General features: G+C 40.3%; 1 long non-coding RNA gene across 1 annotated transcript in view; it reads right to left on the minus strand.

The window, feature by feature from the left end:
- The window catches only part of LOC128928535 (uncharacterized), a 117,744-nt gene that overhangs the window by 24,508 nt on the left and 65,623 nt on the right, over positions 1–27,613 (minus strand). The window contains exon 2 of the long non-coding RNA XR_013522297.1: positions 23,830–23,871. This is a non-coding gene — a long non-coding RNA (uncharacterized LOC128928535). The remainder of the gene's footprint in view (positions 1–23,829; positions 23,872–27,613) is intronic.

The following is a 27,613-nucleotide window of genomic DNA, read 5'->3' on the forward strand; positions in this document are numbered from 1 at the left end:
CTGGTTGTTCCTTTCTATGTGTAGTGCCTCTTTCAGGAGCTCTTGTAAAGCAGGCCTGGTGGTGACAAAATCTCTGAGTACTTGCTTGTTCAGAAAGGACTTTTTTTTTCTTCACTTATGAAGCTCAGTTTGGCTGGATATGAAATTCTGGGTTGAAAGTTCTTTTCTTTAAGGATGTTGAATATTGGCCCCAATGTCTTCTGGCTTGTAGAGTTTCTGCCGAGAGATCTGCTGTGAGTCTGATGGGCTTCCCTTTGTGGGTGACCCAAACTTTCTCTCTGGCTGCTTTAGTATTTTCTCCTTCATTTTAACCCTGTTGAATCTGACGATTATGTGCCTTGAGGTTGCTCTTCTTGCAGAATATCTTTGTGGTGTTCTCTGTATTTCCTGAATTTGAGAGTTGGCCTGCCTTGCTAGGTGGGGGAAATTTTCCTGGATAATATCTTGAAGAGTATTTTCCAGCTTGGATTCATTCTCTTCATCCCCTTCTGGTACACCTATCAAACGTAGGTTAGGTCTCTTCACATAGTCCCACATTTCTTGGAGACTTTGTTCATTTCCTTTTGTGCTTTTTTCTCTAATCTTTGTTTCTCATTTTATTTCATTGAGTTGATCTTCTACTTCTGATATTCTTTCTTCTGCTTGGTCAATTCGGCTGTTGAAACTTCTGCATGCTTCACAAAGTTCTTATATTGTGTTTTTCAGCTCCTTCAATTCATTCATATACCTCTCTAAGTTATCCATTTTTGTTATCATTTCCTGGAATCTTTTTTCAAATTAATTTTTCAAGGTTCTTAGTGTCTTTGCATTGATTTAGAACATGTTCTTTTAGCTCACAAAAGTTTCTCATTATCCACCTTCTAAAGTCTAATTTCGTCACAGTCATTATACGTCCAGCTTTGCCCCCTTGCTGGTGAGGAGTTCTGGTCCTTTGTAGGAGGCGAGGTGTTCTGGTTTCGGGTGTTTTCCTCCTTTTTGCGCTGGTTTCTTCCCATCTTTGTGGATTTATCCACCTGTCATCTGAGTAGTTGCTGACTTTTCGATTGGGTCTCTGAGTGGACGCCCTGAATGTTGATGATGAGGTTTAGCTGTTACTTGGTTTTTCTTCTACCAGTCTAGCCCCTCTGCTGTACAACTGCTGAGGTCGACTCCAGGCCCTGCTTGTCTGGGGTACACCTGTAGCAGCTGCAGAATGGTTAGGGATGCTACCAGTTTCTTCTTCTGCTATCTTTGTCCCAGAATGGTGCCCGCCTAATGTCACTCTGATCAGTTTTTTTTGAGGTGACTCTGGATATACAGGGGTCAGGGAGCTGCTTGAGGAGACAGTCTGTACTTTATAGGAGCTCAAGTGCTGAGCTGTGAGCTCCGTTGTTCATTCAGGGCTGTTAGGCAGGTGCATTTAATTCTGCTGCAGCACCACTCTTAGAACCCCTTTTGTTCCTCAGATGCTCTGTCTCGGGGGGTTTGGGGCTTTCTTTATGAGTGTCCATGTCTATCCTGCCCAGCTAGGAGGCAGTCTGGTCACTATTTGCCTGCCGAGGCTCTGCCCTGCTGATGTGGTGTGGGCCCTGTTGCTGCGGGCTCTGCTCTGCAGCCGCGGGCTCCATGGCAGGCTCCGCCCTGCTGCCACCAGCTCCGCCCTGCAGAGGAGTCTCTCTGTTATGGCATGTTGCCTTGGCAACAGCAGGCTGCGTCAGCAATGGGAGTGTACCTCCGTAGGAGTGGATATCCTCGGTAATGGTGAATGCCCCTCCCCCACCGAGCTGCACCAGTTTGGGTTCAGCTGTGCTCACAGGAAATGCTCCAGCCAGAGCGTTTCAAGTTGCCATTTTGTTTGTCCCTGTGGGGGTGAAACCCGCCAAGCCTGCTCGCCTGGCTCCCTGCCTCAGAGCGCCTTTCTTTTTTTTTTTTTTAAGTTGAATGGATGGCTCTCTCCCAGGTGTTTTGGTTGCCCACTGTTAGAGCACTGGGATCTGTGTGATTTCTTGTGCAGCTAGCCAGTGCGCTGGCTCAAACGCCACTTCCTAGGAATCTCCTGGTCTGGCTCACTGTCCAAGTCCCATTTAATCAGATGGATATGCTAATCTGCCCTCCCAAATCTCAGATTGCCAGTTTAGCAGGGCACCCGGGCCTGTGTGTTTTCAGCGGATTGTTGGGGAGTGCCTGCACTGCGGCACTGGCCAAAGCGGCCTCAAAAGCCAAACCGGCTGCACTTGTGTCCCGTGTCTTTCCTACACCTGGGACTTTCCCCGTTCTGTGGGCAACAAAGATCCATCTGGAAATGAGGCTTTGACTCACCCTCTGAGCATTCACTGAGAGCTGTGATCCCGAGTTGTTCTCACTGCACCATCTTGAAAAAAACATGTTCCTTCTATTTCTTATTTGTTGATAATTTTTGTTATGAAGGGATGTTGAATTTTAGCAAAAGGCTTTTCTGCATCTATTGAGATGATCATATGGTTTTGCCTTTAATTCTGTTTACATGGTAAATTGCAGTAATTGATTTGCATATGTTGAGCCTAACTTGAATGCCGGTAATAAAGCCTACTTGATTGTGGGAAATTAACTATTTGAATTGCTGCTAGATTCGGTTTGCTAGTATTTTTTTGAGGATTTTTGTGTCTCTTCATCGGGGTATTGGCTTGTAGTTTTCATTTTTTGTGCCTTTGCCAGATTTTAATATCAGGATGATACTGGCTTTGTAGAATGACTTAGGGAGGAATCTCTCCTCCTTGACTTTTTGTAATAGAACTGGTATCAGCTCTTCTTTGTAAGTCTGGTAGAATTCAACTGTGAATGCATTTGGTCTGGGGCCTTTTTTGGTTCACAGATTTTTTTATGGCTGATTTAATTTTAGAACTCAAAATTTTTCCTAATTCAATCTTGGGAGAGTGTGTGTTTCCAGGAATTTTTCCATTTCCTCTGGATTTTCTAGTTTGTATGCATAGAGGTATTCATAATAGTCTCTCAGGATCTTCTGGATTTCTGTGTGATCAGTTGTCATGTCACCTTTGTCTTTTCTCATTGTGCTTATTTGGGTTTTCTCTGTATCTTTGTTAATCTGGCTAGCAGTATATCAATCTTGTTTATGTTTTCAAAGAGCCACCTTTTGGTTTTATAGATTCTTTGTATAAATTTTTGTGTCTCAGTTTTATTCAGTTGTGTTCTGCCTCCTTCTGTTTTCCCTTCTTTACTTTCCCTCCCTCCTTCCCCCTTCTTTCTCTTTTTTCTTTTTTCCTTCCCTTCCCTCTTCTTCCTTTTCTTTCCTCTTCCCTCCTTCCCTCCCTCCCTCCCTCCTTCCCTCCCTCCTTCTTTCCTTTTCTTTCTTACTTTTTTTTTCTTCCCTTTCAATTGAAATAGAATCTTTCTCTGTTATCCAGGCTGAAATGAAGTGGCATAATCATAGCTTGCTGCAGCCTTGAACTCCTAGGCTCAAGCAATCCTCCTATCTCAGCCTTGCAAGTACCTGGAACTACAGGCATATACCATCATGCCTAGCTAATTTTTTATTTTTATTTTCATAAAGAAGGGGTTTTGCAGTGTTGCCCTATGAGGTGTTAGCATCTTGCCCAGACTGGTCTTAAACTCCTGGACTTAAGCATTTTTCCACTTTGGCCTCCCAAAGAGCTGGGATTACAGGCATGAGCCAACAAGCCCAGTCCTAGTTCTTTCTTTCTTTTCCCCCCAGTAATGGCTATAAGCAACCTAGTTCTTTCTTTTCTTGTACTCGATTTAGAGTTGGTTTGTTCTTGTCTTTCCTTTAAGTGTGATGCTAGATTGTTAATTTGAAACCTCTCTACCTTTTGAGATAGTCATTAGGGCTATCAACTTCTTGCTAACACTACTTTTTTTGCATCCCAGAGATTTTGGAATTTTTTTCTCTGTTTTCATTTATTTCAAAGAATTTTTTGTTTATTTCTGCCTTATATTCTTTGTTTACCCAGAATTCAATCCACTGTGAGTTGCTTAATTTCCATGTAATTGTGTGGTTTTGAAAGAGCATCTTGGTATTAATTTCTGGCTTTATTCCACTGTGGTCCAAGAATATGGTTGGTATTCTTTTGAATTTATTAAGACTTGGTTTATAGTCAAGCATGTGGTTTTTCTTGGAGTGTGTTCCATATGCAGATGAGAAGACTATATTCTGTGGTCAGTGGGTGGCATATTCTATAGATGTCTATTAGGTACAATTGGTCAGGTGTTGAATTTAAGTCCAGAATTTCTTTGTTAGTTTTCTGCCTCAGTGGTCTAACACTATCAATGAGGTTTGCGCTAGTGGAGGTGATAATTCTTACAGGTGATAAAGAGGTTGCCTAAAAAACTCTGAGAGTCCAAATTCTCAGCATAAGAATGAAAAGAGCTGGGCTGGGCGCGGTGGCTCAAGCCTGTAATCCCAGCACTTGGGAGGCCGAGGCGGGTGGATCACAAGGTCAAGAGATCGAGACCATCCTGGTCAACATGGTGAAACCCCGTCTCTACTAAAAATACAAAAAATTAGCTGGGCATGGTGGCGCGTGCCTGTAATCCCAGCTACTCAGGAGGCTGAGGCAGGAGAATTGCCTGAACCCAGGAGGCGGAGGTTGCGGTGAGCCGAGATTGCGCCATTGCACTCCAGCCTGGGTAACAAGAGCGAAACTCCTCCTCAAAAAAAAAAAAAAAAAAAAAAAAGAATGAAAAGAGCTGAGATAAGCAGAGATAAATTCTAATGGTTTTGATGAATCCTTAGAGAGTGTGTTGTTCTGATTCACGATCTTCCAGCTTTAGTGCCCATCAACCTGGTGGCACTCAGCAAGTCTTTTACTTCCTGTTAAAGCAGCAGTGGTGTAATTACTACTAACAGTATTATTAGTGGTCATTATGATGATGTTACTAGAACCCATCAGCTGCTGTGTATACACCATTTCAAATTCTGACAACCGTCTTGTGACTAGGTATCATCATTCTTGTTTAATAGAACACAATAATGAATCCCAAAGAGGTTCCACGTTTTCTAGTACAAAACAATAGAGCTGATTTGAAGTCTTGGAAAGTCATTGGTCAAGACAGGAATCCACCATGTCCTACATGATGCTGACCTTGTATGAAAATGCCCAATGGTGCCATGAAATCCTTCCTCTTCCCCCAGTCTCCTTTTGGACACCTGCTTCCATCACTTGAAACTCTATTTATTTCTATTGCTAAATATTATTCATTCTGATAGAGGTAGCATATTTAGCTATGATGAATCTGTTTTTATTCAATCTTTAGCGATTTAGATAAAAGCAAAAAACCACTTGAAGCAAACACCAGAGACTCAGACATCTAAAGAGGCTCTATTTCTTACTAGCTTTGTCATCTGAGACCACATGGTTTCCCTTGCTCCCATTTTGTTTTCCTCATCTGAGAGCAGAAATAAATGTCTTCTTTGTAGGGTGGTTATGAAGTACCATTGATACAATGGACCTAAAAGCTCTTTGTAAAAAGTAAATTCTCATAAAAAGACAAAATATTCGAGAAGTTCGATCCAAGATGGCCCTTTAAAAGCAGCTCAGAATTGTAGCTCCCAGAGAAAGTGCAGAGGGTAAGTGGATGCCACATTTCCAGATGGATCTCTATTGCCCACAGACCAGGAAATTCCCAGGCGGAGGAACCCTATGGGTCACCAGCACAGCTGTTTTGGCCAGCGGGACTGTTTTGCCAGCCCCACAGTGCGGTGGCTTTCTATACAAAATACACTGGTCTGGTTGCTTTTTTAAGCTGGCAATTGGTGCTCCAGGAAAGCAGATTCACTGATTCAAATGATTAAACAGGTCTGAAACAGGGAGAAAGGCCAGGAAATTCCTGGGCAGTGCTGTTGTTACAGCTGGCACAGTGGCTCACCACACAGGAAACCACACAGATCCCGGAGCCCTTTCAGCAGGCGACTCGAATACCAGGGAGAGAGTCAACCGTTCAACCAAAAAAAAAAAAGGCTCTGAGGCAGAGAGCCAGGTGATCAGGCTCAGCAGGTCCCACCTGCACAAAAACAAACAAAACAGCAACTGGAAATGCTCAGGGTTGAGAGTTTCAGGGCAAGCACAGCTAAACCCAGGACAGTGCAGCTCAAGAGGGAAGGGCATCTGCCATTAATGAGGAACTCCACCCCTACAAAGGCAGTCTGCCATTGAAGCTCATATGGCAGCAGGGCAGAGCCAGCAATAGGGTGGAGGCAGCAGCAGGGGGGAACCCACAGCAGCTCAGCAAAGCCTCTGCAGGCAGACAGAGACTAGGCTGACTCCTTGCTGAGCAGGGCAGCCATGAAAAAAAAAAAAAAAGCAACAGCACAACAGATAATCATAAATAAAGCCCTAACTCCCTGGGACAGAGCACCTAAAAAAAAAAAAAGGCAGTTTATGAGTTCTGCTGCAACAGACTTAAATGTACCTGCCTAGCAACTCTGAATGAACAACGGAGCCCACAGCTCAACACTTGAATTCCTATAAAGAACAGACTGTCTCCACAAGCAGCTCCTTGACCCCCGTATATCCAAAGAGTCACCTCAAAAAAGACTGATCAGACTGACATTTGACAGGCATCATTCTGAAACAAAGATAGCAGAAGAAGAAACTGGTAGCAACCCTTACTGTTCTGCAGCAGCTGCAGGTGATCCCCAGGAAACCAGGGCCTGAAGTGGACCTCAGCAGTCCTGCAGCAGAGGGACCAGACTGTTAGAAGGAAAACTAAGATACAGAAATAACTTCATCATCAACAACCTGGACGTCCACTCAGAGAACCAATCTGAAAATCAACAACTACACAGACAACAGGTGGATAAATCCACAAAGATGGGAAGAAACCAGCGCAAAAAAAAGGGAAACACCCTAACCAGAACACCTCTCCTCCTATAACAGATCACAACTCCTCACCAGCAAGGGAACAAAGTTGGATGGAAAATGAGTGTGATAAAATGAAGAAATCAGAATTCAGAAGGTGGGTAATTAGAAACTACTGTGAGCTAAAAAAAAACATGTTTTAACTCAATGCAAAGAAACTAAGAACGTTGAAAAAAGGCTTGAGAAAATAATAACAAGAATAAACAACTTAGAGAAGAATATGAGTGAATTGGTGGAGCTGAAAAACACAACACAAGAACTTCACGAAACATGCACAAGTTTCAACAGCCGAATTGACCAAGCAGAAGAAAGGATATAAGAGGTCGAAGATCAACTAAATGAAATAAAATGAGAAGGCAAGATTAGAGAAAAAAGCACAAAAAGGAATGAACAAAGTCTCCTAGAAATGTGGGACTATGTGAAGAGACCTAATCTACATTTCATAGGTGTACCTGAATGTGACAAAGAGAATGAATCCAAGCTGGAAACTACTCTTCAGGATATTATCCAGGAAAATTTCCCCAACCTAGCAAGGTGAGCCAATATTCAAGTCCAGGAAACAGAGAACTCCACAAAGATATTCCGCAAGAAGAGCAACCCCAAGGCACATAATCATCAGATTCACCAGGGTTGAAATGAAGGAGAAAATGCTAAGGGAAGCCAGAGAGAAAGGTTGGGTTACCCATAAATGGAAGCCCATCAGACTCACAGCAGATCTCTTGGCAGAAACCCTTCAAGCCAGAAGAGAGTGGGGACCAATATTCAACATTCTTAAAGAAAAGAACTTGCAACTCAGAGTTTCATATCCAGCCAAACTAAGCTTCATACGTGAAGGAAAAATAAAATCCTTTGCAAACAAGCAAGTACTCAGAGATTTTGTCACCACCAGGCCTGCTTTACAAGAGCTCCTGAAAGAGGCACTACACATAAAAAGGAACAACCAGTACCAGCCACTCCAAAAACATACCAATTGGTAAAGAGCATCAACAAAATGAAGAATCTGCATCAACTAATGGGCAAAACAGCCAGCTAGCGTCAAAATGGCAGGATCAAATTCACATATAACAATATTAACCCTAAATGTAAATGGGCTAAATGCACCAATCAAAAGACACAGACTGGCAAATTGGATAAAAAGCCAAAACCCATCAGTGTGCTGTATCCAGGAAACCCATCTCACATGCAAGGATACACAAAGGCTCAAAATAAAGGGATGGAGAAAGATTTACCAAGCAAATGGAGAGCAAAAAAGAGCAGGAGTTGCAATTCTCATCTCTGATAGAATAGACTTTAAAGCAACAAAGATCAAAAGAGACAAAGAAGACATTACATAATGGTAAAAAGATCGATGCAACAAGAAGAGCTAATGATCTTAAATATATACGGACCCAATACAGGAGCACCCAGATACATAAGGCAAGCTCTTAATGACTTACAAAGAGACTTAGACTCCCACACAATAATAGTGGGAGACTTTAACACTCCACTGTCAATATTAGACAGATTGACCAGACAGAAAATTAACAAGGATATCCAGGACTTGAACTGAGACCTGGAACAAGCAAACCTGATAGACATTTACAGAACTCCCCACCCCAAATTCACAGAATATACATTCTTCTCAGCACCACATCACACCTACTCTAAAATTGACCACATAATTCAAAGTAAATCAATCCTCAGCAAATGCAGTAGAACGGAAATTATAACAAACAGTCTCTCAGACCACAGTGCAATTAAATTAGAACTCAGAAATCAGAAACTACCTCAGAACCACACAGCTTCATGGAAAATGAACAACTGGCTTTTAAATGTTGACTGGATAAACAATGAAATGAAGGCAGAAATAGAGAAGTTCTTCAAAACCAATGAGAACAAAGACACAACATACCAGAATCTCTGGGACACGATTAAAGCAGTCTCTAGAGGAAAATATATCACAATAAGTGCCCACATGAGAAGAGTGGAGAGATCCAAAATTGACACCCTATCATCAAAGTTCAAAGAGCTAGAGGAGCAAGATAAAAAAAACTCAAAACCTAATAGAAGACAAGAAATAACTAAGATCAGAGCAGAACTGAAGGAGATAGAGACATGAAGAATTCCTCAAAAAATCAATAAATGCAGGAGCTGGTTTCTCAAAAAGATCAACAAAATAGACAGACCACTAGCCAGATTAATAAAAAAGAAAAGAGAGAATAACCAAACAGATGCAATAAAAAACAATAAAGGGGAAATCACCACAGATACCATAGAAAATCAAACCATCATCAGAGAATATTACAAACAACTCTATGCATATAAACTAATAAACCTGGAAAAAATGGATAAATTACTGGATACCTGTGTCCTTCCAAGCCTAAACAAGGAAGAAGTCGAAACTATGAATAGACCAATAACAAGATCTGAAGTTGAGGCAGCAATTAAGAGCCTACCCACCCAAAAGAAGCCCAGGTCCACATGGGTTCACAGCTGAATTCTACCAGACACACAAAGAGGAACTGTTACCATACCTCCTGAAACTATTCCAAATAATCCAAAAAGAGGGAATCCTTCCCAAATCATTTTATGAGACCAACATCATCCTGATACCAAACCCGGCAGACACTCAACAAAAAAGAAAACTTCAGGCCAATATCCATGATGAACATAGATGCAAAAATCTTCAATAAAATACTGGCAAGCTGATTGCAACAGCACATCAAAACGCTTATCCATCATGATCAAGTAGGATTCATCCTGGGGATGTAAAGCTGGTTCAACATACACAAATCTATAAACGTAATTCACCGCATCAACAGAACCAAAAACAAAAACCACATAATTATCTCAATTGATGCAGAGAAGGCCTTTGACAAAATTCAACAACCCTTTATGCTAAAATCCCTCAACAAACTCGGTATTGATGGAATGTATTTCAAAATAATAAAAGCTATTTATTACAAATGAACTGCCAATATCATACTGAATGGCAAAAACTGGAAGCATTCCCTTTGAAATCTGGCACTAGAAAAGGATGCCCTCTCTCACCACTCCTATTCAATATAGTACTGAAAGTTCTAGCCAGAGCAATCAGGCAAGAAAGAGAAATAAAGGGTATTCAAATAGAAAAGGTGGAAGCCAAATTGTCTCTATTTGCAGACGACATGATTGTATACCTAGAAGACCCCATCGCCTCAGCCCAAAATCTTCTGAAACTAATAAGGAACTTCAACAAAGTCTCAGGATACAAAATCAATGTGCAAAAATCACAAGCATTCTATACACCAGTAACAGACTTAAAGAGAGCCAAATCAAGAACGAACTGCCATTCACAATCTCTACAAAGAGAATAAAATACCTAGGAATACAACTAGCAAGGAATGTAAAGAACCTCTTCAGGAAGAACTACCAACCACTGCTCAATAAAATAAAAGAGGACACAAACAGATGGAGAAACATTCCACGTTCCTGGTTAGAAAGAATCAATATCGTGAAAATGGCCATACTGCCCAAAGTAATTTACAGATTCAATGCTATCCCCATCAACCTACCAATGACCTTCTTCACATAACTGAAAAAAACCACCTTAAACTTCATATGGAACCAAAAGAGAGCCTGCATAGGCAAGTCAATTCTAAGTAAAAAGAACAGAGTGGGAGGCATCACACTACCAGACTTCAAACTATACTACAAGGCTACAGTAATCAAAACAGCATGGTACTGGTACCAAAACAGAGATATAGACCAATGGAACAAAACAAAGGCATTGGAGGCAACACAACATATCTATAACCATACAATCTTAGATAAACCTGACAAAAACAAGTAATGGGGAAAGGATTCCTGTTTAATAAATGGTGTTGGGAAGACTGGCTAGCTGGGTGCAGAAAGCAGAAACTGGACCCCTTCCTGACACCTTACACTAAAATTAACTCTAGATGAATTAAAGACTTAAACATAAGACCTAACACCATAAAAACCCTAGAAGAAAATCTAGGCAAAACCATTCAGGACCTAGGAGTAGGCAAGGACTTCATGACCAAAACACCAAAAGCATTGGCAACAAACGCCAAAATAGACAAATGGGACCTAATCAAACTCCACAGCTTCTGCATGGCAAATGAAACAGTCATTAGAGTGAATCAGCAACCAACAGAATGGGAAAAAATTGTTGCAGTTTACCCATCTGACAAAGGGCTGATATCCAGAATCTACAAAGAACTAAAACAGATATACAAGAAAAACACCAACAAGCCCATTCAAAAATGGGCAAAGGATAGGAACAGACACTTTACAAAAGATAACAAACATGAGGCCAACAAACATGAAAAAATGCTCGTCATCACTGGTCATTAGAGAAATGCAAATCAAAACTATGTTGAGATACTATCTCATGCCAATTGGAATGGTGATCATTAAAAAATCTGGAGACAGCAGATGCTGGAGAGGATGTGGTGAAATAGGAACACTTTTACACTGCTGTTGGGAGTGTAAATTAGTTCAACCATTGTGGAAGACAGTGTGGCAATTCCTCAAGGACCTAGAAAGAGAAATTGCATTTGACCCAGCAATCTCATTACTGGGTATATATCCAAAGGATTATAAATCATTCTACTATAAGGACACATGCACACGAATGTTCACTGCATTACTGTTTACAATAGCAAAGACCTGGAATCAACCCAAATGCCCATTGATGATAGACTGGACAAGGAAAATGTTCCTTCTCTGGATCAATTGAAATAATTATGTGGTTTTTGTTTTTGGTTCTGTTGATGTTGCTGCCTCAACTTCAGATCTTGTTATTGGTCTATTCATGGTTGCAACTTCCTTCTGGTTCAGGCTTGGGAGGACGCAAGTGTCCAGGAATTTACCCATTTCTTCCAGGTTTACTAGTTTATGTGCATAGAGTTGTTTGTAATATTCTCTGATGATGGTTTGAATTTCTGTGGGATCTGTGGTGATTTTTCCTTTATCGCTTTTTATTGCATCTATTTGGTTATTCTCTCTCTCTCTCTTTTTTATTAATCTGGCTAGTGGTCTATTTTGTTCATCTTTTTCAAAAACTCATCTTCTGTATTTATTGATTTTTTGAAGAGTTCTTTATGTCTCTATCTCCTTCAGTTCTGATCTGATCTTAGTTATTTCTTGTCTTCTGCTGGGTTTTGAGTTTTTTTTATCTTGCTTTTCTAGCTCTCTCAATTTTGATGATAGGGTGTCAATTTTGGATCTCTCCACTCTTCTCATGTGGGCACTTATTGTGATATATTTTCCTCTAGAGACTGCTTTAAACATGTTCCAGAGATTCTGGTATGTTGCGTCTTTGTTCTCATTGGTTTTGAAGAACTTCTCTATTTCTGCCTTCATTTCATTGTTTATCCAGTCAACATTTAAAAGCCAGTTGTTCACTTTCCATGAAGCTGTGTGGTTCTGAGGTAGTTTCTGGTTTTTGAGTTCTAACTTAATTGCAGTGTGGTCTGAAGACATTTACAGAACTCCACCCCAAATTCACAGAATACACATTCTTCTCAGCACCACATTACACCTACCCTAAAATTGACCACATAATTCAAAGTAAATCACTCCTCAGCAAATGCAGTAGAACAGAAATTATAACAAACAGTCTCTCAGACCACACTGCAATTAAGTCAGATTCACCAGGGTTGAAATGAGGGAGAAAATGCTCTGGAGAATCTGACGATTATGTGCCTTGGGGTTGCTCTTCTTGTGGAATATCTTTGTGGAGTTCTCTGTGTTTCCTGGACTTGAATATTGGCCCACCTTGCTAGGTTGGGGAAATTTTCCTGGATAATATCCTGAAGAGTAGTTTCCAGCTTGGATTCATTCTCTTTGTCACATTCAGGTACACCTATTAAATGTAGATTAGGTCTCTTCAAGTAGTCCCACATTTCTAGCAGACTTTGTTCATTCCTTTTCATGCTTTTTTTCTCTAATCTTGCCTTCTCATTTTATTTCATTTAATTGATCTTCGACCTCTTATATCCTTTCTTCTGCTTGGTCAGTTCGGGTGTTGAAACTTGTACATGTTTCACAAAGTTCTTGTGTTGTGTTTTCAGCTCCACCAATTCACTCATATTCTTCTCTAAGTTGTCCATTCTTGTTATTATTTCCTCAAACCTTTTTTCAACGTTCTTAGTTTCTTTGCATTGAGTTAGAACATGTTCTTTTAGCTCACAGTAGTTTCTAATTACCCACCTTCTGAATTCTGATTTCTTCATTTCATCACACTCATTTTCCATCCAACTTTGTTCTCTTGCTGGTGAGGAGTTGTGATCCCTTGTAGGAGGAAAGGTGTTCTGGTTTTGGGTGTTTCTCTCCTTTTTGTGCTGCTTTCTTTGCATCTTTGTGGATTTATCCACCTGTTGTCTGTGTAGTTGCTGATTTTCAGATTGGTTCTGAAGTCAGGGAGCTTCTTGAGGAGACATTCTGTTCTTTATAGGAGCTCAAGTGTTGAGTTGTGAGCTCCGTTGTTCATTCCGAGCTGCTAGGCAGGTATGTTTAAGTTTGCTGCAGCAGTACTCATAAACCGCTTTTTTTTTCCCCAGGTGCTCTGTCCTGGGGAGTTAGGGCTTTATTTATGATTATTTGTTGTGCTGTTGCCTTTTTTTTTTTTAGGGCTGCCCTGCCCAGCAAGGAGTCAGCCTAGTCTCTGTCTGCCTGTAGAGGCTTTGCTGAGCTGCTGTGGTTTCCGCCCTGCTGCCGGATCTGCCATGCTGCCATGTGAGCTTCCCTGCAGTCCTGTTTATATGGGTGTGGTTAGAACTGCCTCAGCGATGGTGGCCCGCCCCAGTAATGGCAGACTCTCTCTGTTATGGTGGGTTGCCTCTGCAATGGGGTGTTGCCTCGGCAATGGCGGCCTGTCTTAACAATGGCAGACTATCTCAGTAGGTGTCGAGTGCCTGGGTAATGATGGATGCCCCTCCCCCACCAAGCTGCACCATCCTGGGTTCAGCTGTGCTTGCCATGAAACTCTCAACCCCAAGCTTTTCCAATTGCTGTTTTGTTTGTTTTTGTGGGGGTGGGACCTGCCAAGCCTGATCACCTGGCTCCCTGCCTCAGAGCCTTTTTTTTTTTTTTAAGTTGAACAGTTGACTCTCTTCCAGTTGTTTCAGTCGCCTGCTGAAAGGGAGTCGGGATCTGTGCAATATCCTGTGCAGTGGCCCACTGTGCTGGCTTAAACAATGGTGCTACCTGGGAATTTCCTGGCCTGTCTCCTTGTTTCAGACCCATTTAGTCAGGTGAATTGGCGAATCTGCCTTCCCAGAGCACCAACTGCCAGCTTAAAAGGGCAAGCAGACCAGTGTATTTTGTATGAAACGCCATTGCACTGCAGTGCCGGCAAGACAGCTGAGCTGGCCAAACAGCCATGCTGGTGACCTGTAGGGCTCCTCTGCCTGGGAATCTCCTGGTCTGTGGGTAATAAAGATCCATCTGGAAATGTGGCGTCCACTCACCCTCTGCACTTTCTCTGGGAGCTGCAATCCTGAGCTGCTCCTAAAGGGTCATCTTTGATCGAAGAACCTACCCTCAGTTTTAATTTTTATATAAGTAAATTTATCCATCTTATCTTTCATGTCTCTTGCTTTTCCCTCGTGAAAGATTATGAGAAAAAGACCACTGATTTTTCTAGTGTTTTACATTCAAGTTATTGAGCCACCTGGAATTTATTTGGGCATGAGTAAGGTACTTCTGCACTTTCCCCAATGCCTTGTTCATCACAGCAACATTTCTGAATTATTAATATTCTCCCACTAACTTAAAAATACCACTTTATTTATATTTTAATTTTTTTTTTTGAGACAAAGTCTCACTCTGTCACCCAGGCTGGAGTGCAGTGGCACAGTCATGGTTCACTGCATCTTCAACCTCCTGGGCTCAAGTAATCCTCCCACCTCAGCCTCTCAAGCAGCTGTGACTATGGGCATGCACCAACACACCCAGCTAATTTTTTTTTTTTTTTTGTACAGACAGTGTTTTGCAATGTTTCTCAGGCTGATCTTGAACTCCTGAGCTCAAGTGATCCTCCCACCTCAGCCTCCCAAAGTACTAGGATTACAGGCCTAAGCCACTGCACCTGACCTTACATTAATATTAATATTTTTAAGTTCTTAAATGTATTTGGATCTGTTTCTGGGGTCTTTATTCTCCTCTAACAGCTTTCTTATTTCATATAATTTCTCTACCTATAAAATATCTTAACATTGGGTAAAACTAGTTCTTCCTCATTATTTCATTTACAGTTGTATTGGCTATTCTCACCCTTCTATTATTCTACCTGAGCTTTACAACATTTTGTCAGTCTCCAAAAATATCCTATTGGTATTTTGATTGCAGTTACAATTGCTTCAGTAAAATAAGCTATATTGTTTTATTTACTCCTATCTTTTTGGTTCCTGTATTAATAACGATAGGGCAGACTGTTGAAAGAATAATTAAATTTTCAAGTCCGAGAGTATTATTTCAACAAAATTTTGTTTCTCACTTACGTAAATTCCTGTGCAATTGGGCCACTCTCCGGGCCAGGGGTCCTCACTGTAGGGGCCCCACTATCCAAGCTATTTTGATCTTATACCTCTGCTCTCTCAACATGCTGAGGACTATAAAAGAGGTAACTTCCAGTCCTGTCTAGTTAGGGGGCATGGTAAAAAAAACAAATCTGGTCAATGGACTTTGAGTAGCAGTAATAAGTCTCACTTCAAGATCAAAGCTTAGAAAAGCAGGTGTGAATTTTCCCTGTGGTTTTTCCTTTGTTGGTCAGTTTTGAAGGCCATGACTTGAGATGACAGAAACAATGACAGAAACCTTTTCAATAACTGAGCCACTTCATCACACAGGGCAGTTGCCCAGGCAACTCACCTGAGTCACATCAGATCCGCAACTTTATTGTATTAAGGCCACTGAGATTCCAGGAGAGAGTTGCTACTGTAGTGTAAAAAAACTTATCCTGACTAATTTAAAAACTGGCAGTAGTGGTCAGTTGTTGAAAAAATATTAAAAATTGGCTTACCAGTCAGGTGATGAGAGAGAAAACTAATATTAGAGGCTAGGAAGAAGGCAAAACATTTGGTAAAGGTTTAGTTTGTGATTACCTTGCAAGACCATTTGCCTATTGAACTTATAGTTCAGAGGCAAATTAGTGCTGCTATTATATATGTCATTGCTACTGGTTGTGTTTAGCAATGTACTGGGAGGGGAGACAGAGGGAGGGAGGCAGAGAGAGAAAGGGAGGGAGAAAGAGAGGGAGAGAGGGAGGGAGGAAGAGAAAGAGAGAGAGGGAGGGAGGGACAGAGAGGGGGAGGGAGGAGAGAAAGAGAAAGAGAGAGGGAGAGAGGGAGAGAAAGAGAGAGGGAGAGAGGGAGAGAGAGAGAGAGGGAGAGAGAAGCAACTCAGGAAAGAAATGACCAGTTTATAACAAAAGATAAAATGGAATAAAGGTAACCCAAAAATTTGGGGTCTTACAAATTTGAAACAGCCAACTGCTTTTAGATACAGAATCTGAAGAGTTTAAAGGCTTTGAGTAAAAAGTGCTAGGAAAAAAGAAAAATAAATTTAAATATATATATATATATATATACACATACACACATACATACATATAGATACATACGTACATATGTGTGTGCATGTGTGTGTGTTGATTAAATGCCTCAGGGCAAAGGTTAGATCAACTTTTACAACTTGTTAAAATGCTAGAGGATTAAAATTACTTAAATCGAGGTACTGGCCACAGAGGTGTCAGGGAGAGGGAAAGGGAGGAAGTTCTGAGGACAAGAAACCAAAACAATAAGGCAGAAATAAAAGAAGTCCCTCAAAGAGAACTGTAAATATGGTTACTTGCTCATGGAAATGTCTGGAAGCAGATAGATGGGACCTTCTGGTTTTTGAGGGAGTCACCCGGTAATACAAAGAAACCATAAGCCTGATCTAAAAAGCCTGAGGCACCAAACTTTCAGGGCAAGTGGGCTAGGAAAGCTGTGTAGCTCAATACCTACTTCAGATGTGACCAAGACAGGCAATAGAACAGAAAGGACTTCCCAGAGGGTGGAGCCAAGGAGCTCTGAGAACTGCCCCACACCCTGAGGGAATGGGCCCCAGAAGTAGTGTGTACCTGTGGTCAGGTCCTCCAGCCAAGTTGTCTGAGTTGTTTGAACAAACATTGGGCAGTTGTCCTAAATTCAACTAATCAGATTCTCTCAAAACTTTGTGACTGTGACCAAGATGTTCTTGTTTCTCTGAGAAGTTCGCTTGTTCTGAGATCATAAGAACTGAGGACATTATAGGAGTGGCCATCTCTCACCCAAGTGTGCTGAGAATGCTGTAGAGAAAAATGTTTGTTTTTTTTTTCTATAGAGAAGAGAAAAGAATGCCTCTTGCAGAGAAGGCAGGATAAACCATATTTATAGGGAGGGAGGCAAAGAGGGAGAGAGACAGAGAAAGAAAGATGATTCTGCCTGTTCCTGAGAGCTTTTTAGTTCTGGCTCCCCCAGGGTCAGGCTCCTGTGAGGACCAGCTGTACTCCTGTGAGTTCTAGAAGGCACCCACGTATCATTAAAATTCATCTTCTTTTCTTGTTTAAGTTGGTTTCTGTTTCTTAAAATCGAAAGAACTTTGACTGAGGAAGTGCCTGTATCTTATCACTGCAAAACATCTCCAGGAAGGGACCTCCCCTTCCTTCCTGCTGTGTACATTGTGGTCAGATAGAGACAGTGACATTTCTCGGTGATCCCTGATTTCAAAGTAATTACAGGGGAAGAAGAGTGGCTGAAAAATTGGCTCATGCTTCCATCTCCACCTAGACTGCCTAATGTTAAGGATGACCCCTTTAATAACAGCATTGAGAGCAACAGCAATAATATGAAAATAAAATATAATGATTCCTATTGTCTTTAATTTCATAATCAGGCTAAGGAAAAGGAGGAACATCTACTCTTAATGTCCTTTATCAGTTCACTCTCCTGCTCTCTGGAAAGGTTATTTTCTACCTTCTCCTACTCATACTTGCAGCATCCCTTCTCCTTTCTTACTCTCAGCTGATGAACTTATTTTTTATTCTACTGAGAAAAAAAGAATCACTAGGAGATAATTTTTCTTATCCTTCCAGCACCAAATCTACCAAACTACCAGCAAGGTACCCATTTATTGGCCCTCCCTCCTGTTCCTATCAGTGCTTATCAAAGCCCAGTAAAACTTTCTGGGATGATAGAAAGGTTTGTATTTGTCTCTCCTCAATGCAAACTCAAGAGCCACACATGACTATTGAGTGACTGGAACATGGCCGGTGAAATTGAGGAACTGTATTTTATATTTTATTTAATTTCAATTAATTTAAATGCATATAGCTATATGTGGCTAGTGGCTGCTGTGTAGGATAGCTGAGGAACAGATAATTCGTTTGAGGTGTTTTGCTCTAAAGGGAACAGAAAATGGGATGGATAGTCACAGAGGGATGGGAGACAAAGCAACAGCACTTTTTTTTTTTAAAGCATGCTGGCAGGAAGGATTCATAGGACAGACAAAAGGATGATGCAGGAGAAAGAAGAGTCAATTACACATCTCAAAAGAAAGCACACACATGGCCAATAAGTACATAAAAAATGCTCAACATCACTGATCATTAGAGAAATGAAATTGAAACCACAATGACATACCATTTCATACCAGTTAGAATGGCTACCATGAAAAAGTAAAAAAAAATAACAGATGCTGCTGAGATTGCAGAGAAAAGCTTAATGCCTACATACTGCTGGTGGCAATGTAAATTAGCTCAGCCACTGTAGAAAGCAGTTTGGAGGTTCCTCAAAGAATTTAGAACCATCATTCGATCTGGCAATCTCATTGCTGGGTATATATCCAAAAGGAATGTCAATTTTTCTACCACAAAGATATATGCACCCATATGTTCATTGCAGCACTATTCACAATAGCAAAGACATGGAATCAACCTAGGTGCCCATCAGTGATGAACTGGATAAAGAATATGTGGTATATATATACCATGGAATACTATGCAGCCATAAGAAAGAATGAGATCATGTCTTTTGCAGCTACAGGGATGCACCGGAGGTCATTATCCTAAGTAAAGTAATGCAGGAACAGAAAACCAAATACCACATGTTCTTACTTATAAGTGAAAGCTAAACATTGAGTACACATGGACACAAATAAGGGAACAATAGACACTGGGACCTAAAATTGAGGGGGCAGGATAGGAAGGCTGTGAGGGTAGAAAAACTACTCGTCATGTACTGTGCTCACTATCTGGGTGACAAAATCATTTGTATACCAAATCCCAGTGACATGCAATTTACCTGTGAAACAAACCTACACATGTACCCCAGAATCTAAAACAAAAATTGAGAAAGCAAAATAAATAGTGCTTAGAAAAAAAAAGAAGAAGAAAAAGAAGGCTCAATTATAAAAGCAAAGTTGACTCTAGACAGGAGCAGGCCATTGTGCATAGACGCATTGTCTAATATAACAGCCACTAGCCACATGTGGCTATTCAAATATAAATTGAATAATTTTAACCAATCAATTAAATTGAATTGATTTATTAAATTTAAATATTTCTTAATTGAATTAATTGAAGTCCCCAGTCACACCAGTCACTTCTTAGTTGAATTCCCCAGTCACACTAGTCACATTTCAAAAGCCTACCATATTGGATGTAATTTCCATCATTGAACAATGTTCTTTTGGACAGTTTTGCTGTATACTTTCTATCTTCATTTTATATCATCAATCCCTTTTTTGAAAAAAATTTTTTTGAAACTTTTAAATCAAATTTATATAGGTACAAAAAGTGCTGCAACTGACAACTTTTCATTCCTTCTCCCTATTTTTCACTTCCCAAGTAATTGTGATCAAGTCTTTTAGCTTTAAAAAAATCATGGCTGTAATTCTAAATACTTTCCTTGTATTGCTTCTTCTCAATTGTTTCTAAGTTTTGGACATAACCCTGACTTCTTTAAGGAATGCATGGATTCAGCACTCCCCACACCCCTTCCTAATCACCCCTGCACACACATGCACACTTCCAGTCCCCCATCTCCCCATAGAGTTAAAGTATTTTTATGGTTAGATCAGAATTCAGTGTTTTTATTAGTATGAAAAAAGTGACTACCTGCAACCAAGTCATGTGATAAGCTGTGATTACTTTTTATTTAAGATCTTTTTACATTCTCTAAAGTTAATACTCTTTTTAAAAATTTGCTTAGTTATGTAAGCACTTATCAGCAATTTGACCCCAGTGTTTTCCAGGAGTGTGGATGGTCTTTGCATGTGTTCAAGCATGTCAATTTCATATTCTTGGTGCCATGTCTTCTGGAGACTTGCTTTAATCTGCTCAGGTTACTCTCTGAGGTTGCTACACAGATGGCACCCTGGGATCTCCATCACCTCCATCCTGGGATTCCCTTTCCTTCTTTCTTGAATTGGATCCACTGTTGGTGGGACATGTCACCCTCTTCCTTGACATACTCCCTCATTGTGCTACTGCTCCAGCAGTAACTATAAAGAGTAGATGTTTGAGGACTAGCATGTCTGAAAATGCCTTTAGCCTATCTTCACACTTAAAGCTTTGTGTATGTAAGTTCTAAGGCAGAAATAGTTTTCTCACAAATTATAAAAACATTGCTTTACATTAACTTCTAGTTTCCACTGTTATTTAAAATTCCAAAGCTATTCTTACTCTTGGTCCTTTATATGTGACCTATTTTTTCATCTTTTGACCTGTCATAATATCTTATGACATTTTGTAGTAAGATGACTTATTATGGGTCTATTTTCATTCCTTACCCTGGGCTTTTGTTAGGCCGTTTTTTTGAAACAGAGTCTTGTTCTGTCACCCAGGCTGGAGTGCAGCAGCTCAATCTCAGCTCACTACAGCCTTCGGTCTCCTGGGTTCAAGTGATTCTCCTGCCTCAGCCTCCTGAGTAGCTGAGATAACAGGTAGCCACCACCACACCCAGCTAATTTTTTATATTTTTAGTAGAGACAGAGTTTCACCATACTGAGCAGGCTGGTCTTGAACTCTTGACCTCAGGAGATCTACCTGCCTTGGCCTCCCAAAGTGCTGAGATTATTGGCATGAGCCATTGCACCTGGCCAGTAGGTTTCTTTAATCTAGAAATCCCTGTCATTCAACTTTGGGAAATTTTCCTGAATTGTTTCTTTGACTGTTTCTTCATGTATGTTCTTTTGTTGTTGTTCTCTCCTGTAATTCCTATCATTGAGATGTTAGACCTCTGGGACTGATCCTCTAATTTTCTCTTTTACTTTTCTCTGCTGTTTTCCTTCTCTTTAATTTTTTTGCTTTACTTTCCTCAATTTACCTTCTAGTCTTTGTATTGAGATTTTTGTTTCATCTTTCATATTTTTGACTTCCAAAAGCTTTCTTTCATTTAATTAGTGTCCCCCCACTTTTTTGCAGCATCCTGGTTTTGTTTTGTATATCCAATGTCTTCCCTTATCAATGATAGTTTATTTTTAAGATTATTTTTTCTCTCCGTAAAATCTAAGCCTGCAAGTTACTTTTGTTTGATGATTTCATCTCTATCTTTGATATTTGAAGCTTTCTTCCAATGTTCAGCAGTCTTTGGCTATTCACTCACATTTAAGAGTAGGACACGAAAAAGATGAATGGAATCTTGGTGTGTGTGCAGGGTTAGGGCATGGGGGACTCTTGTTGACTGTGGTCATTAAGACAGCATTCCATCTTTCCTCTTGGCCTGGTCAGAGTCCACTGAAGAAATCATCCCATCTCAAATTCTGGAGCTGAGTTGAGGAGGAGGCTTTGTGATAGGGTGAAAGACAGTGGGTGTCTCACCATGCAATTTGTAAATTTCATGCAATCCTAGCACCTCTCTCGTGTACCCTTAATCCTATGCCTGGTTGGGAGGGTCAAGTTCTTAGCTGTGAGAGATGATGGGGGTTTGGGGGAGGCAGTGGAGCTGGGTATCGAATTGCTTTTTAAACAGTTCTCAGGCTCACCTATACCCCTCACTTTTGGTTGAACCTATATTACAGATCCCTGAGCCTTTGGCAGGTTCCGTGGTGCCAAATTGCTCTTTGCTTTCCCCAGAGCTGACTAGGAATACAGCTTTCATAGATCTCAGTCAGTTATGCTTCTCTAGATGCTTTCCAGCTTCCAAACTGTATATGTTAAAGGGGGACAGAGGTGTGGGTAAGTCATTAAAAATTCCATTTACTGTCATTTAGTTAGGTTTCAGAGAAAGCAGAAGTAAAATCACATGTTAGATAAGCCATCTGTGACCAGAAACTTCCTCATTTCACTTGAATGCACTTCTAATCAAGCTTTCATCCTTTCTCCCAAATCTTCTTTTGCCACAGTGACGAATGACCTTCCATTTCCCATTCTCTGGTTAATTCTATCTTCATCTCACTTGACTTCTTACCAGCATTCAACATAGTTGATCACTTGCTTCTGGTACCCCACATCCTCACTGTCCTTTCCATTTGATTTTCTCTCTCTCTCTTCTGTTCTTAGAATATGCTTTTTAAAATTGAGTCCTAGTTTACATATTGTAAAATGCATAAATTTTAAGTGTGCATTTCAAGGTTTTGATAAACACATACATCCATGTAACCTGCTTCCCTAGCAAGACAGAACATTTCTATTCTTTTCTCTTTTATTGGGGATCCTCTTCCTTTTCTTGACTTTTAAATGCTGGAGTTTCCAAGGGCTCAGTCCTCAGGTCTCCTGGGCTTCTCCTCTTTTCTATCTATACAGACGCTCAATAACCAGTCCATTGTCTTTAAATGCCATCCAGACCTGTTCTGTCCAACACAGTAGCCACTAGCCACATGGCTATTAATTCTGAATTGAGATATGCTATACATGTAAAATTCACACTGAAGTTCAAAGACTTATTAAAAAAGAATGTACAAGCACTTTGGGAGGCCGAGGCGGGTGGATCACGAGGTCCAGAGATCTAGACCATCCTGGTCAACATGGTGAAACCATCTCTAATAAAAATGCAAAAAAAATTAGCTGGGCATGGTGGTGCCTGTAATCCCAGCTACTCAGGAGGCTGAGGCAGGAGAATTGCCTGAACCCAGGAGGTGGAGGTTGGGTGAGCTGAGATTGTGCCATTGCACTCCAGCCTGGGTAACAAGAGAGAAACTCTGTCTCAAAAAAAGAATGTAAAACAACACAGTAATATTTTCATACTGACTACATGAAAAAATGAGATTCCAGATGTGTTAAGTCGAATAAAACAATATTAAAATTAAATTTACCTACTTTTTCCACTTTTTAATATACAGTTATTAGAAAACACATGTAACTTGCCTCATATTTCTACTGGTTAGCACTAGTTTGGATATTGATAACTACCAAATTTCCATCCCCAGCCCCAAACTCTCCTGAACACCAGACTTCATATCCAAATGCCTACTTGATGCAGCCAGAAAAAAGAACAAAATCATGTTCTTTGCAGGACCATGGGCGCAGCTGGAGGCCATTATCCTAAGAAAATTAACACAGGAACAGAAAACCCAATATCGCATGTTCTCACTTATAAGTGGGAGTTAACATTGGGGTATTCATGGACACAAAGATAGCAGTGGTAGACAGTGGGGACCACTAGAAGGAGGAGGGGAAAAGGGGAGCAAGGGTTGAAAAACTATTGGTACTGTACGCAATACCTGGTGATGGAATCAGTTATACCCCAAACCTCAACATCACATAATGTACCTATGTAACAAACCCACACATGTATCCCTGAATCTAAAATATAAGTTGAAATTATAAAAAAAGAAAGGTATATTGAAGTGTGAAATACTGATTACAATTATTTTGAAGCAAAAAATATATAGATTATTGTCATGGTTAATACTGAGTGTCAACTTGATTGGATTGAAGGATGCAAAGTACTGATCCTGCATGTGTCTGTGAGGGTGTTTCCAAAGGAGATTAACATTTGAGTCAGTGGGCTGGGAAAGGCAGACTCACCCTTAATCTCCATGGGCACCATCTAATCAGCTGTCAGCATGGCTAGAATATAAAGCAGACAGAAAAAAACATGAAAAGACTAAATGGTGCTTACATCTTTCTCCTGCACTTAACCCTTCCTTCCCTAGAACATCGTACTCCAAGTTCTTCAGTTTTCGAACTTGGACTGGCTTTCTTTGCCCCTCAGCTTTCAGACAGCCTATTGTGGAACCTCGTGATCATGTGAGTTATACACATATATTCCATTAGTTCCGTCCCTTTAGAGAACCCTAATAGAATTATAAAAACAAACAAATGCTTACTTGACATACCCACTTGGTTATATAATAGACGTCTCAAACTTAACAACTCTCAAATGGAATTTCATACTTTCCCATGCCCCAGATTGACCTGCCTCAGTTTTTCCTATCTCAGTAAAAGGTACCACCATTTTACTCAATTGCTTGGGCCCAAAACCTTGGAATCTTATTGACCACTCCTTTTCTCTCCCTCTCCATACCCAATCTTCAGCAAATACATGTAGAATTAGGCAACTTTTCACCTTTGCCCCTACCAGACCCAAGTCATGGATTGCTTTTGCCAGGACAATGACCATAGCTTCCTCTATGTGTCCTGGCATCCCCACTTACCTTGTCCTGTCTATTTCTCTGCACAGCAGCCGAATGGATCCTTTTACAAACATACAGATTAAGTCATTCCTCTACTAAAAAAACCCTGAGGCAGCTTTTAATCACCATAAAATCCACAATCCTTACCAATGTGCAAGGCACTTCTTAATGTGTCTTCTGACCACCTCTCCAGATAATTTTTTACCTTTTTTACCTTGCTCAGTGCATGTCACCTATGCTGATCTGCTCATCCTTGCAGTTTCTTTTTTCTTTTCTTTTCTTTTTTTGAGGTGGAGTCTCACTGTGTCACACAGGGTGGAGTGCAGTGGTGCACTCACAACTCACTGCAGCCTTGACCTCCTGGGCTCAAGTGAACCTTTCACCTCTGCCTCTCAAGTTGCTGGAACTACATGCACAGACTACCATGCCCCCTTAAACTCATGTTTTTTATGGACACAGGGTTTCACTGTTGCCCAGACTGGTCTCAAACTCCTGAGCGCAAGTGATCTGCTGCCCTCGGCATCCCAAAGTGCTGGGATTGCAGGTGTGTGTCACTGTGCCTGGCCATAAGCTCCACATTGTTATATGGGTCAAGAAGACCCTCTTGAAATCATATGAGTGGCAGTTGCCCCTCTGTATATGAGGATTCTGCCTCTGCAAATCCAACCAACCACAGATCAAAAATATCTGAAAAAAATAAACAATGCAAGAATAAAAATAATACAAATATAAAACCAACATAGTGCAACAACTACTTATATAGTACTTACATTATATTCAGCTTTATAACTAATCTAGAGATGATTGAAAGTATAAGGGAGGATGTGCACAGGTTGTATGCAAATACTGCACTGTTTTGTAACAGGGATTTGAGTATCTGCAGATTTTGGTACCCACAGGGGGTCCTGGAACCAATCCCCTGTGAATACCAAGGGACAACTTTATATGTAAAAATTAATACTGCTGGATGGATACATTTTACCAGCATGTATCTTGGCCATTGCTGTCAAACCCACTATTCATGAAACTTCTGCTATTTTATTGCTTTAATCCATCTTTGGTGAGGAGAAAAATGTGTGTACTAAGCTGCTGGTAGACAGCACTAGTTTGCATAAGGTAACAGCCAAAACCCCCCAAGTCAACATGCATGGCTTGTAGAATATCTGAAGTTAATAATGTTTATGTAACCCAAAAAGAGCCAGTGGATTTTAGGACCAATAATAAGGACATTAAAAGTCAAAGAGAATGAAATATCAAAGAGAATAAAATGAAAACTGGGTTTCTTAGTATCTGAAGAGATTTCTATATGGAGTTTGACTCTATTCATAATTTGAAATCTATTATCTTCTCCTTAACATTGGACATTTGAAATAAATAAAACTGTACAAAAATTAGAGCAAATTACAACAGCCTGATGATTACAGCTCCAAAACATACATTACCTTTTAATTTTCTTAACAGATTGGCAGCCAGAAAAAAAATACTTTCTTTGTGTTTACATTTTAAACAACCAACGAGTAACTTTGAACTTATTTCATTTCCTTCCTTCCTTCCTTCCTTCCTTCCTTCCTTCCTTCCTTCCTTCCTTCCTTCCTTCCCTCCTTCCTTTTTTCCTTCCTTCCCTCTTCCTTTCTTTTCTTTTCCCTTCTTTCTTCAAATAGCATCTGGACTGTATCTAAGCTAAACTCATAGTGCATTTATTTTGAGTTTCTGCTTTGAGGATCAGTGAAACTCAAGTGGAGTCTTCCCATATGTTGACATGTTTCTACTTTGAGTCACTCTCAGAGTAGTTAACTGTTTCTACCACAGTTATGCAGTTAATACGCTGAGAGAACCTGTCAATCAACCTTTTAAGTAGTACAATCTGTCAGCAGGCTAGCAGGCAGGCTAAGAGTGATCTGTCAGTTACTTTTTACTAACTGCAGTTTCTGAGTCCACAGACATCTTTATGATTTCACTGGAAATAATAAAAATACATTTATTCACCCACTCAATAAGAAAATATTTATTGAGCACCTACTTTGAATCAGGTGCCATGAAGGTCTTAGAGATGTGGAATGTGATGGTTAATTATTTGTGTCAACTTGACTGGATCCAGGTGCCAGATATTTAGCTAAACATTATTTTGGGGCATTTCTGTGAGGTTTTTCCAGATGGTATTAGAATTTGAATTCATGAGTTCAGTAAAGCAGACTGTCCTCTATGGTTGTTAGATGTTTCAAAGAATATTTCTGACTGGTATTGAATCAGATCAGCACAGATGTCCCTTTTCTATTGATATTCTATTTGTCTCTGAGTCAAAGGATAATTACAGAATCCTACATTTTGCTTTGGTTGTATAGACCTAGACTTTGGATAACAGATGGGAAAACAGACTTTGAAACTAAAAGTCCAAGAATTATTGTGCCTATTTTTATCAGATGGTTTTGTATAATCCTTAGATTGTAAAAAAAATACCCTAAAGAAAGTTGTTTGTAGAATAAAATTTATCACAGTGAGTATTGTCACAGTGAAATATTTTAATAACAAATCCATTGTGAAACAAATGATGAGCCATTATTATGAACACCATCTTAGTCTGTTTTCTGCTCTTTAGCAGAATACCTGAGACTAGGTAATTTATTTTTTAAAAAACCAGAATTGTATTTTATTATACATGTCGAGCATCCCAGATCTAAAAATCAAAAATCCAAAATGCTCCAAAATCTGAAACTTTTGAGTGCTGACAAGAAATACTCATTGGAGCATTTCAAATTTCAGATTTGAGATGCTCCACCAGTCACTATAATGCAAATATTCCAAAATGCAAAAACAAACAAACAAACAAACAAAAAACCACCTGAAACCCAGACATTTCTGGTCCCAAGCATTTCAGATAAGGGATACTCAACTTGTAGTTCTGGAGGCTGGGAAGTCCAAGATCAAGTTGGCCACATCTGATGAGGAACTTCCTGCTGCATTATCCCATATTAGTTGGCAGAAGGACAAGAAAGCAGGCACCAGAGGGCAACAGAGGAAGAGAGGGACTGAACTCACTTCTATAAGAAGCCCATCAGCGTGACATTAATCACGTATGAGGGTGGGGCCCTCATGACCTAATTCCCTCTTATTAGGCCCCACTTCAAATACTGTTGCATTGGGGATTAAGTTTCCAGTGCATCAATTTGTGGGAAAAC

The sequence above is a fragment of the Callithrix jacchus genome, chromosome 9 (assembly GCF_049354715.1).
Source record: "Callithrix jacchus isolate 240 chromosome 9, calJac240_pri, whole genome shotgun sequence".
In the NCBI taxonomy this organism is placed as follows: domain Eukaryota; kingdom Metazoa; phylum Chordata; class Mammalia; order Primates; family Cebidae; genus Callithrix; species Callithrix jacchus.